Source organism: Coturnix japonica, chromosome 3 (assembly GCF_054131305.1).
Source record: "Coturnix japonica strain WE chromosome 3, WE-NBRP24, whole genome shotgun sequence".
Taxonomy (NCBI): domain Eukaryota; kingdom Metazoa; phylum Chordata; class Aves; order Galliformes; family Phasianidae; genus Coturnix; species Coturnix japonica.
This window is the reverse complement of record NC_140665.1, coordinates 13,313,744-13,326,145: the sequence shown is the minus strand read 5'-3', so window position 1 is coordinate 13,326,145 and position 12,402 is coordinate 13,313,744. Positions and strand designations below refer to the sequence as shown.

Below are 12,402 nucleotides of genomic sequence, written 5' to 3'. Positions count from 1 at the left end.
AATGCTTCTGGGAACATCCCATTAATAAGTAAGAAACAGACTCAGGAAAACTGGAATTTTAACCATTAGTGGCCAAACCTCTGGGCATTTTACCAGAGAAAAAGTACTTTTCAGTCTGTTCATAAACTTCTTCTATCTCCTCTCATCTCTTGAGAGTGCTATTCTACAGATACTGAGATTCCAACAGAGAAGACTTCTCAGGAGCACCCCCTTTTTTTACTCTATGGTCATTGCATTACAGCTGTTTGTATTTCTCTTCATGGGAAATTTCTTTGGCTTTTTTTTTTTCTTTTTTTTTCTCCCTTTTCCTTCCTCAGTTTCATGTTGTTTCTGTGGTAGTTTGCCCAGAGTGGGAGTCAGAACAAATTCATTTTCCTGAAATGTAGTTATGGGAGGGCAGTGTGAGAGGATGAGAGAGAATATGAGAGGATCTCCATTACTGTGTTTATAGCTACCTGTCGCTATTGATCATTAACTAATCTTGCTAGAAGTATGGCTTCAATTTTCTTTTCTCAATGTGGATTAAGCAGTGTTGCCAACGCACATTTTTCTCTGTCAGACTTTGCAGTAAGTATGTGGCACAGCAAAGTTTGAGAGCCATCTCCTCAAATGCTTTTTAAAACAGGTCTCAGTCGGAGATTTCATGCTTCCTGGCACTGACAAATCAGAATTTAACACTTTCAGCTGACTTTAACGGCTGCAAAAAGGGTATGAATTGGACAACAGAATTTAGCTGTGTGACGATAAAAAACCAAGGGAACAGTGAGGTATGGGAAGATGCTTGCATTTGAAAAGGCTTGAATTGCAGCACCATTTAGCACACACTGCACTGTGTATAGAAAGGATTTTTAAAAATGCCAGAAAGCAGCATGTCTACCTGAGTCAGGATAGGGCTGAAAGCAAGGCAGTTCAATATTTTCTGAGGTCAGCAATACCTGTAGGCTTCAGCCTGCGCTAAGCATCTACACATGCTGAAGAAAAACAGGTGAAAATGAACTCAGAGGAAACAGTCAAACACATGGAGAGACTGAGATTTGGAAAATGGAGCTTATATAAAATGTCAAAGATAAACTGTGTAGCCACATGGCCTGCAGCAGGTTTCTCATCGACAGTCAGCAGCTACAGGGCCTTAAGCTGAAGTTGGCTGGTCATGTTAGAAGGTCCTCAGTCCCCTTTGAACTAGCAGATGCACTGAAGAGCTGGTACAGGAAAATGCTATCTGAGCATATCTTGTGGGGGGCCTCTTTTATAGGACACCACAACACACATCTGAACTGGATGATGTTATCGGGTCATCACCAGGAAGGAGAACTGAGCTCTCAAATGCTGTGGCATTCATAGTTAGTTATTTTGCACTGATTTATTTAAGTTTTATGTTTGGTTTATTTTGCTGAACAGCAATAAAGGGATCCTCAAGCTGCCTACCAATAAATAAGAATTAATGTATAGAGTACATTAATTGTTAGCAATCATAGCAGAGCTATCTTGGTGCAGAACAGTCTGTGTAAAAAAAAACCAAAAAAACCCCACACAAGTTGAAGTTTACATACAAAGGAACATTGTAAAGGAAATGCACGTTATTTCATGAAAGAAATAATGCTTCAGGTAAAGGAAAATGTGCAAAGTGATGTAATGTGCCAGTAAAAAACTAAAGCTCATAGAAAGAAAACAAATAACATTAAAACATTGAAAGTTCTAGTAAATGTATGGGTTTCAGAAGAAGTGGTCCGCCTATAAATTTGGAAAAGGCAGTTTCCTTTGTACTGTAAGAATGAATAAGGGAGGCCAGAGTGCATGAGATCAAAGGGCACTTACAGGGTGTGCTGAACAAACCAGAGAGAGACAGGCAAGTCAGAAAGCAGGATCAAAGGACACTTTATCATGATAAAGAGGCTCTGCTTGCCATCTCCTGTAAAGAAACACAGTGAGTCAGCAGAAGTTCAGAGAACATTAAAAGAAAAATCTGAAAGGAGATCACATTAGAAGCAAGCTACATGTATTTCCTGACCATCAAAGGATGAGGAAATGGTGGGATGTAGGTGATATTCAAGCACAAGTTTGTTGACTGCAGGCGCCTGGCTTGCAACTATTGATTGAAAAGCCTTTAAGGGAATAGACTGAAAAGCTAAGGCAGACGGTGCATTAAATGATGGTCTCATATGGGGCTTGGTGAGACCCCATCCAGAGTGCTTTGTTAGGGTAGCAAAAAGCAGCTTCAAATCATACTCTGAAATGACACTTAATTAAGGGTATTAAAGCCTGATCAGAACAATTAAGACATTGCTCAATATTATATTTGGCACTTAGATATTAGTTTTCATCAATCAGTTCATAGAACTTTTTGTGGCACACACAATCAACCCATCATTCTGCTTTTCAGAACCCTGTGTGTGCCTGAGTGAGTTAGCTGCATGTGTAGGGCTATGTCACAAATCCAACAGAAATCTGGGAATATAATTCATATCTGAAACTTGAAAGAGGGGGAAATGGGTCCTTTCAGATAGTTCAGATCAGCATCCTCTAAGTCTTAAGACTTGTCAAATGGAGTGAAACATATCAAGCTATTTGCTGAATAGGTGTAGTTAATAAGTGCGTGTCCCTTTCCTTTGTGTTCTTGCTTCCCTCTGTGTGCCTGGAGGTATTTTTTCCTGATATGGTGAATATAATCACTGAACTGTAGGTCTCCATTGCTTTCTGCACCGTTTATGTAGCTGGTGTTGTTTTGTTTTTACCACCCCAGATTTTTTCTTTTTCTTCTTCTATTTCCTAACTGAATAAAATGTGGAAGGAAAACAGTTTGAAATACAAAGCTTTTTTAGTAGTTATTGTGATGTTTTACCATTCTCGTTCGCAGTGCAGCTGGGGACCCTCCTTGTTATCCCTGATCAGTACTTTAATATTCTTGCATCTCATTTCTCTTCTCTGTTCAAACAATCTAGTACGTAATTTTGAACTGTACATATTATTCCAGAAATTTCCAGAACTATTTTAGTCAACACCTTTTCTGTTGAAGTAATTACAGTATATTTCATTTTATTACTCCCTTCCACAAGCTTCAGAATTATCTCCTTGTATGTTTTCTATGTCAAGATTGTGTCTTAAGAATATAAAACTATCATTTACAGTTTTCCATCCTTAACAATTTTTGGTAGAATGTTTAAAGTTTCAGAACTGCTAGATTATACAGAATTATTTTTGCTTAATGAATCAGATTTATAAAAATATTTGCCAAAACTGAATAACTTTGAGTATTTTTCATATAAAATTTCCTTTTTGGTTTCTGTTGATACCATCCAGAAATTGATGATCGAGTTGCTTGACCATTCTTGAAAGATGGTGATCTGACTCATGCACCTTTGTTGTTTGTGTTTCTACCTTTTCAAGTGAAATGAAACTCACTGAATTAAAAGATTTACTTTGGATTGTAATTTAAATTTATCATCTTGAAATTTAAGTTAATTTTTAGCATTGGCAGGCATAGCAATAATGAGACTCCAGTCTTTAATGCCTGGGAATTTTTTAGTGACTGGAGATTTGACAAAAACTCCCAATTTCAAATACTTCATAGAAGACATAGTGATATATCACTCATATGATCACTTTTATGTAAAGCATTGTGAAGAGGAAAGAAGATCCCATCCCCTTTACATGCGGATGCCATATGGTACAGTCTCATATATTGCTGTGCCAAAATGACTGCTCTCCAGAAATGATATTATAAAGTTGCAATAACACTGGTCCTTGCCAAATGATGTGTGGTGGCATTAAAAGAGAATAAATGAACTTCAGTAGAGAGGGGAAATGGCACATTCCACTTGTGTGTGAATAATTGCGATTAAATTTACAATATGGCTTAAATCCATGGCAGTTTTAAAGTTTTGCTCATCTAAAGGATATTTGTAATTAGTCCAGTGTGTTGCTATCACCACTGCTTAGCAGACTGCAGTGTTTCCTGGTCTGGACCCATTAATCAAGATCTAAAAGTTGCTACAAGTCTTCTCATTTCTACCTCAGATTAGAGATGAAGAAGCAGACCTAACAAAATTCTGTCTTTGAATAGCATGTTGCATCCTTAATTTTTAAAAGATTTATCTGGAATTTGTCCTCTTAAGGACCAAAATTTCTGTCAGTTTGTACCTCCACACCTGAAATCCATTCTGACTTGGGTAGCAGAGTTCAAACTTTGTTGATTAGAAGCAACAATTAATAAACAGGAACCTTATGGTCAGCATGGAACTAGTGTAAGAGACAAAAAGGTCAGAACAGCAACAGCTTTCCCACAACAGTGCCATCCTGCTATTACCTTTTTTTTTCTCTTGGCCCCAGCCCTGAATTCTGTCATTTGTCTAATTTTTCACCAGTCCTCAGAATTAAGCATACTCTTTGAACTTTGAGACACCTTCACCTGTGAGAGAAACCATCCATCTAATTTCTGGACAGTGAAGAGCCCCTTTGGGTTGAAGGAGGCTCTCACACACCCCCATTTTTGTTGATGTGGAAATCCTTACCAGTTTTGAGGAAGGGCAGGATTCACTGTGAAACTTTAGCTCTGAAAAGACAATAATCTGACCCTGATTTTTGAAGGAGACCTGGGACCACAAGAAAAGAAGTCCTGAAATTTGTTCAGTCTTCTGAACCCGCAGAGATACAAAGCACGCTCTAGAAGGGATGCTTGAGATAAGTATAATTTGCCTTTTATGCGTGTAACTTTACGAGCTTGAGCTGATGTGCTAAGTGATGTATCTGGTTAACTTGACTGTCAAAATGCTAAATGACATCACATTTATAATCCTATAATTAAATTGTAATCAAGAAGGGTTTGAGCCAACTTAGCTAGCTGCTAATTTTCAGCAGAGACTTGACAGTTGAGTTGTATCAAAAGAAATATAATTTCAGTGTGTACATTTAATTCCTTTTCCTTTCATTTTGCCTGTTTGTGTAGCTTCATGATTAAGTGTTTCAGACTACAACTCGTTGCTTGCAACTCTGTTATAACTCAACAACAGTGGTACGACACTGTGTCATAATATGCAACCAAAGTCCTTGGAAGGGGGCTTTAATTTTTTGGAAAATATGATTGGAGTGGACCTGCAATCAAATGCAAAGTGTAAGACTAAGCAGAATAATGGTACTAAAATAAAAGTAAACTTAGAAGCTTAAGGTAAAAATATAATAAAAATAAGGATGGAAAGCTCATTGGAACTCCTATAGTATATTTCCTAATGATGGTAAGCGTGGTCTTGCTGATAAGAGCTGTGAGATAATTTTGCACTGTTGTAGGTATTCATTAACGTAAGAGTAGTAGGTAAAATGCTAATTATACAGCATACCTTTGTATAATCAGCCTTGATACAAGGTGTGTTTATTCATCTAGATCTTTGATTGTGTGAGCTTTTATGACAATAGTGTCAAGTAAAACAGGAAAGTTTTCACCAAAATCCATTGTTTATATATTTAACCTTCTTTACAGTCCTTTTCCTTTTTACTCCCACCACATTTTCCCTTTGCCACCATATCTCCCTCTCCCTGCTGGCCACCCCTTTTATTGATACAGGAATAGTGTTGGCCTTCCAGGCTGCAAGCACATGCTACTGGCTCGTGACCAGCTTCCCAGCTACGTGTAAGGAGACTTCTTCAAAAGCATTAAATAAGAAGGAAATAATAATAATGTACCTACAACTGTATCTGCCACTAGAGGAATAAATCTTCTATTCCCCTGTTAAATACAGCCTGTCTTCTCATGTCATGAAAATGCTTCTTTTTTCCTTCTTTGAAAGTCTGAAATACTTGTGAACAATAGAGAGGGTGCACAGAAATAGAAGGAGAACATCAGGCTTGTTCCTCAGTCATAGGAGCCATTCTATTTTTGTCACCAGGCCAGTGAATTTTTAGACTCGTAAAGACAACAAAAAGACTGAGGTTTTAAAGGAATAGGGTGTTCCATGGAGAACCCAGATGTTCACAGCTTTAGGAAGTGATTTTGCAGGCTAAACTGTGTTTCTTGAATTCTTGGAGCTATTGAGCTTTGGATGATATCAAACAGTACTAAAAATCCACCACAGCCCCTGTTCCTCACTGCCCATTATGACTAGAATTTGATAGGCGCCTTATTTCAGCTTGGAGCAGCAGATGTACTCTAAATGAATCTGTAGTAGCTTGCAGTGGTACCAGAAGCAATGTAGTGCAGCAATTACATGATTTCTGAGACATTAGTTGATTTGCAGTTGGTTCTGGTATAATATTGCAGTTTGTAGGGTGGAATATTTCAAGAGAAATCAAGCAGAACTGTTGGTATTTATGCCATTACTTGAATAAGAGTTTCCAGATTATCATTCTTCCTCAGAAACTTTTCACTGTTGTGTACTTACAGTAAGGAGAGTAGAACTGCCAAAACAAAGCAAAATTAAACAAAACCCAACCAACCACCAAACCTCAAAATTTATCAGCCAGGGTTCAACTTCAAGGCCACCTCTTAAGAATTTATGGAGTGAAAGCAAGTGGGAGCATGGAGGAAATTTCAAGAGATCTGTAGGCTAAAGCAGCAGGAAATTCCATTGCTAAAGCTGTGCTCTTGGAGGAAAGCAGGCATGTATGACTTCAGATTATTTGGATGCAACCCTCACAATGGAGTATCTGTGCTAATAATCTCTGTACATATCTGCTATGTCTGTTCGCAGAGAGTAGAGGTTTAGATGTCCAGCAGTTTGTTGTGATGTGATAAGAAAGTTGAATCATCTCTGTGAAGTCTGTAATAACTGGAAGGGCTGTAATCATACTAAAAATATATACAAGGACCTAAAATAAGATGCCTGATGTTCTAACTTTTCACTATTTTTATTAAAGGGATGACAAGTAGTATATAGTCCCATTATTTGCCCAGTGTATCATGTATATATATATTTTTCATGTGTTTTGGAATCAGATTAAAACCATACAAACCAATATGAAAATATACTACATTTAAATCAGATGAAAGGGCATAATAGAAAGGAAAGAGAAAAGGCTGAGGTTTTATAGCAGTCTGAGTTTGGAGAGTGTGATTGCTCATTATTCTTAATGCTGAGGCATCTCATCACTGAGTGACCTACATTAGGTCACAGCAAAATACACACCTATCACACTATCTAACATCTGTTTTGTCCTCATAGTATATAATCTACTAGTTATAATCACATTTTCGGTGAAAACAGGACAATTCCTGTTTTGCATTTCAGATACAGGTTAAGTAACCTGCATGGCACCTATTGCAATGTCTGATAAAATGAAAGCGTTCATACTGACCTGTTTATCACCTCAGAAATATCACCTTCCAATTAATACCCTGCCTGTCTCAAATTATATTGTCCCTCTGTAGGTATTTTTAGCTTATCATATTTTTCTGCAGTGTTATTTCATGTAAATACACATCTTTTTTAAAAAAAAAAACAAATACACTAATTATTTAGCATGTGATGAAATTCACTTATTTTTACTGTTACTTCAATAATATTGATTTTGTAATAGATGTTGATGCTGCACTTTAAATATTTTACATTGGTTATATCAATAGTGTATTAATTGTGAATGTGTTTTACCAGTACAGTAATTCACTGTTCTGCAGGTGACTCTGCTCATTGAGGTGGTAGAATATACTGATTTTACTGTTTTCTTTCCAGCCCAAGCTGAATGTTCATGAGATAAAAGGAAACTTTAATAAGGGGATTTTAATAAGATGCTGCTTTATAAAGCTAAAAAGGTTTAGCAGAAATATACTTGAGCTAACTTACAGAAACCAACTGTGGGGCAATTAGATCATTTCACAGATAAGAGATTTTGGGTTTTTTCTTCCCCAAGGGAAAGACAGTACATCTCAAACCATGGAACTTGCTTGGGAGATCCCTTGAGTTTCTGACTGTGTTGTCTGTGATGATTAACATGAGGAAAAGTGAAAAGCCATTTCCCACATACCCCACAACAGTGATGTAGGTGCCAGACTCTAGAGTTTTCAGATTCCTTTGTCAGAATTGCTGGAAAAGGACTCGGTTTTATTTCCCAGAGCCCTCTGAGATTCTGGAGACCCTGGACAGTTTGCAGAACAGAAGAGATCTCCTCCATTCTGTGCTGGTATCAAATTGCACCAGGGTGATTTTCTTCGACTGAACTGTGTCCATGGGGAGACTGGGAAGGAGTTGTGGGGAAGGGATTTAAGTGCAGAACAGCAGAGGATGGGGAGTGCTGGGTGTAGTGCACAGCAGTTGGACACTGAGGTAGAATGGAAGAGAAAGCTATTGAAGGAAATGAGAGAATCCAAGTGGGAGTCCTGTAACTTCTGTAAAACTTTAGGTAAATTTGGTATTATGCTGTGTATTAGGTGTCTGAAAGCAGATACCCCCAGCCAAGGAAACTGTTCAGCATATAACCCTGTCATTCATGCTACTACAATTGTTCACTGATCATTTTCTTATCAAATGTTTCCACGTTTCTTCTCCTGTAGGCCAATACAAGAAGGACAGTGTGATCATACCACTTGGCACCTGCTCATGATCAGTTCTGATGTTTGGAATGCACAGAGTAGAGTAGGAGCACAGGACTGGAGAGATCTTCTGAATGACTCAGCTACCTCAGTCAGTGCCTCCCAGGCCTCACACTGGAGAACCCTTTACAAAAAGGGAACAAACTACACTTTAAAAATGGTAAGGATTTGCTGGTATTTCTCCTGCTTGACAGGTTTTATCCTGTGCTATGCTGCTGGAGCTCTTAGTAGTTTTTCTTTCAGCTGAAGCTTCTACCATTGCAGTTTAGTTAGAGCTGCAGGTACCCAAGATACTCAATAATCAAGTGTAACTGTAGGTTTATTCAGCCAATTTATGAAAAGGTGATTCCTGCATTTATAGAACTTGCATGATACTAGCACCTATGTCATCCTGCAGTAATACTAGCACTGACACAGATACGCAGCATCATTCTGTCCTTGGTCTCTGTTCCCAGTGCACGTGCCTCATTGTGTAACCAGTGAATATACCAATGTTATCATTAAGAAACATACAGAAGAGTTAGGCTAAACAGGTTGCTATGTTAGACAGGAATAGATGGATCTTACCCTTATTCGGGGCTCACTGAAAGTCTCCACAAGGAGCAATCTCCAAAAGAGAGCCTACTGGTAGTCAGCTCTTAAATAGGGTCTAAGAGAGGTGCGGCCAGGCTCCACACCTTCCAGTTGCACAGGAGAATTGCCTTCGCTTGTGCTCCCAGGGCTGACTTATTGCTCGCCTTGGGTGGTCAATTGGAGGTACAGGTTGTGGTTCAGCAGCTCCCATACGCTTGTGCTGATGCCACAAAGGTGGTCTGGCTTTTAGTTACTCCCTCATGCAAGCAGCTGCTAAAATAACACCAGCAGGCGTTATAAAATAGTAATGAAAAATAACAATCCCAGGAGTGGCCTGCTCCACCATTAGCTCAGCTGGAGGGTAGGATAAATTGTAGTGCATTCTAGTTAAGAGTCTAAAGTCAGCAGGGGATATGAGACAGCCCTGCTTTATGCAGATGCTTCACACATGGATGTCTGCTAGGCTGAGTCTCTGCTGACTTGCCTGTTTAACTGACAACTTGGCTGCCATAGGCACTCCCTGTTTAGCTGAATTTGTGCTCCATTATCAAGGTGTAGGATGAAAGCAAGCCTGCTCTCTGATTTCTGTTAACTGTGCTGCTAATGGGCACCTCATAGAAAGTCTTGTATTAGAAAGAAATAGGCATAATCAGAGAAGATCTCATGAATAGCTGCTGGGCTGATTACTAGCCATACCTATTATTATCCTAGGATATATACAAATAAAAAAGCTGTTACAAGTTTGGTGTTGAATCAGCAACTTCACAGGAAACTAAAATACTTCAGTATAAATGACAATTTCCCCAACTCCCTCCCACTTCAACAGTCTATTGTACTTCTTATCTGTCGATGGCCATGATTTGCTTTTATTTTCCTATTTCTGAGCATATACGAGCTGTTCTGAGGCCTTTCAATCCTGCTCAAAAAAATACTGTCCATATTTATTCAGTACTGTCAGTGACTGTGAGACAGCCACAGCCTATCCGTAAGTCAGCTGGCTCTGGTTTTGGATTTGGCTGCTGGTATCGTTCAAGGGACCCCACTCCTATCAGTAGTGCAGCAAAACTGTCTTAAAATTAGAAAGAACTTCACATGTTCCTGAAGGAAATACCAAGAAGCAGCATCTTCGATAATCCAGTAAATGGATTTTCCCTTGCTGATAACACCCCATTTGTCACAGGGGAGAAGTGTGGAAGAAAAGCATTTTTCTTACTTTAGGAATTTGCCAATCATTTTGAATTCATAGAAAAGAGGTCTGGAAGAGGCCTAGTGAAATCTGATGAAGAATGAAAGATATGCCTGGCAGCATTGTGCACGGGGCCAATAATGAATCATATGATCGCTTCAGTTAGCTTGTGCATGCCAGTGAAATCTAGTTATTGTTTTTTCTATCATTTATTTCACAGTTTTGCCTATCTCCACAGCTGTAATTGTCATTCCATCAGGGTTCTAAGAAAGCAGAACCATCTGGGGAAATCAGCATCGCTTCTCTCAGTCTCTGCCGGAATTAAAATGATCTGATGTGAAGATGAAGGAGGAAAAGACTTCAAAATACCCTGCTGTGGGAATTAACCAGGGCTGTTGACCAGTATCTATAGTCCAGCATGAGAGACAAAATTTATTTAAATCCTGGAACATAAACTAGCATTACAAAAAAGGAAAGAGAGAGTTTGATCCTATTATAATAGAACAGAAATTGTTGTCCTGAAATTGTTGTGCATGTGCACTCTAATGAATGCCAGTGAATTGTTCCTAGTTATAAAGATGCCAGGATGAGGCTGGCATGCATTAGGACCAGTGAAAAAAATATTTATTCTCATTCCTAAAATATGACTTCATGTTCCCAGGATTGACGTGATGAAGGATATGCAGTAAATTAGTCCAATATCCTCTTACCTCTAGGTCTGAACCCTGCTTAGATCATTGTTTGAAATAAATGGCTGCCTTTATCTGAAGCAAGTCTCCTCTGAATATTTATTGACAGCATAAAACAGCTTTGGCATCTGGCACAAGTTGATGTGATTCATTGTCAGTGTTCAAAGAGAGCAGGGAACAAGTGAGACTTGAGCTCTTGTAATGGCTGGAAGTCTGCACAGGGACTGCTAAACTCATGTTGCTGCTACCAGGCCTGCATTTTCAAAACCATGCAAGAAGCTAATGTTAATGAAAGTTTGTGTATAGGTGGGTGAGAGAGAAAAATAATAAAGACATCAGTGAGACAGTCCTTCAAAATGACCACCTATCAAACACAATTCACTGCCGATGTCTTAATTGCTGCTTGCTGTTTATAATTAGAATTTATCTCATAAAATTGTCAACGCAAAGAACACGTTGGCTAAATTATCAACTAATGTGAGATTACAGTCACATCAGGAAATATCATTAAATGAATAATTCTCTGAGCACCAGGGCAAACAAAGCATGATGTTCTGTGAATTTGCATCCACCACCTTGAAAGGACAGTATTTATTAAACTGTGACTTTTTTATATTAGGATATTTTTGTCGTTCCTTTGTTGATTCCCAGGGCACTTGAAAATGTTTTATTTTCTATCTTGTCCCTTGGCAAGGACTGTGCAGTGTCACCTCTCAATTCAGTCATCATGCATCTAGCAGTGTAGTGTTGACTCTACCTGCACAGCTGGGATAGGCTGGTATCACAGCCATTACTCAATCCTGCATTCGTTTTTGTAATCTGTATTGTCCATGTAGCTCTTGCCTTGGCTTCACTGAGACAAGTAAAGATCTCAGTGATGAAGGCAGAGTGAGTGCAACTTGATTTCCAATAAAAGCAGGTGAGTGGTTGTGCAGCAGCTGGGCAGAACTCAGTAAGTTCCTGCTTCTGCCCTTTTTAAGGAATTGAGGAATGGCAAACTATGGCATCTGTCTGTTTCTGGAAAACAAGAATAAAGATCAGTCTCATTCAGGCCTATATCATAGCTGCTATTTAATATTAGCAAGGAATAAGGATAAAAGATCATAGTAATGAAAGCAATAGTACCACCACAATAAGGTTAGAGATTTTGTTTCTTTCTTGGCTCTGTTTGATTTAAAGCTGGAAGAAGACTGTGGTGTTTCGCTGCACAGGAGGGTCAGAAAAAACGTCTATGACTGTCAAAAAAAGTGTGGATGTAGAAATGGTGTTTTCACTCATCAAATTTTACAGCAGCTGAGCAGAACTCTTGAGAAATGTAGGCTTCAAGTTCTGTAGAGCTTTTCTCTGCCAAAAGAAAAGTTAGCTGTCTGCCCTCAGTGGGTGTTTCTGGCAGATGAAAGTAACAGGAAAAAAAATGCACAGAAAATGATAGCCCTGAAACT

The 12,402-nt window shown here is 38.7% G+C and overlaps 1 long non-coding RNA gene across 1 annotated transcript in view; it reads left to right on the top strand.

Moving 5' to 3' along the window:
* The window catches only part of LOC107310830 (uncharacterized), a 44,242-nt gene extending 33,202 nt beyond the window's left edge, over positions 1-11,040 (top strand). The window contains exons 3-4 of the long non-coding RNA XR_001553746.3: positions 8,474-8,672; positions 10,492-11,040. This is a non-coding gene — a long non-coding RNA (uncharacterized LOC107310830). The remainder of the gene's footprint in view (positions 1-8,473; positions 8,673-10,491) is intronic.
* Positions 11,041-12,402: the final 1,362 nt, after the last annotated feature.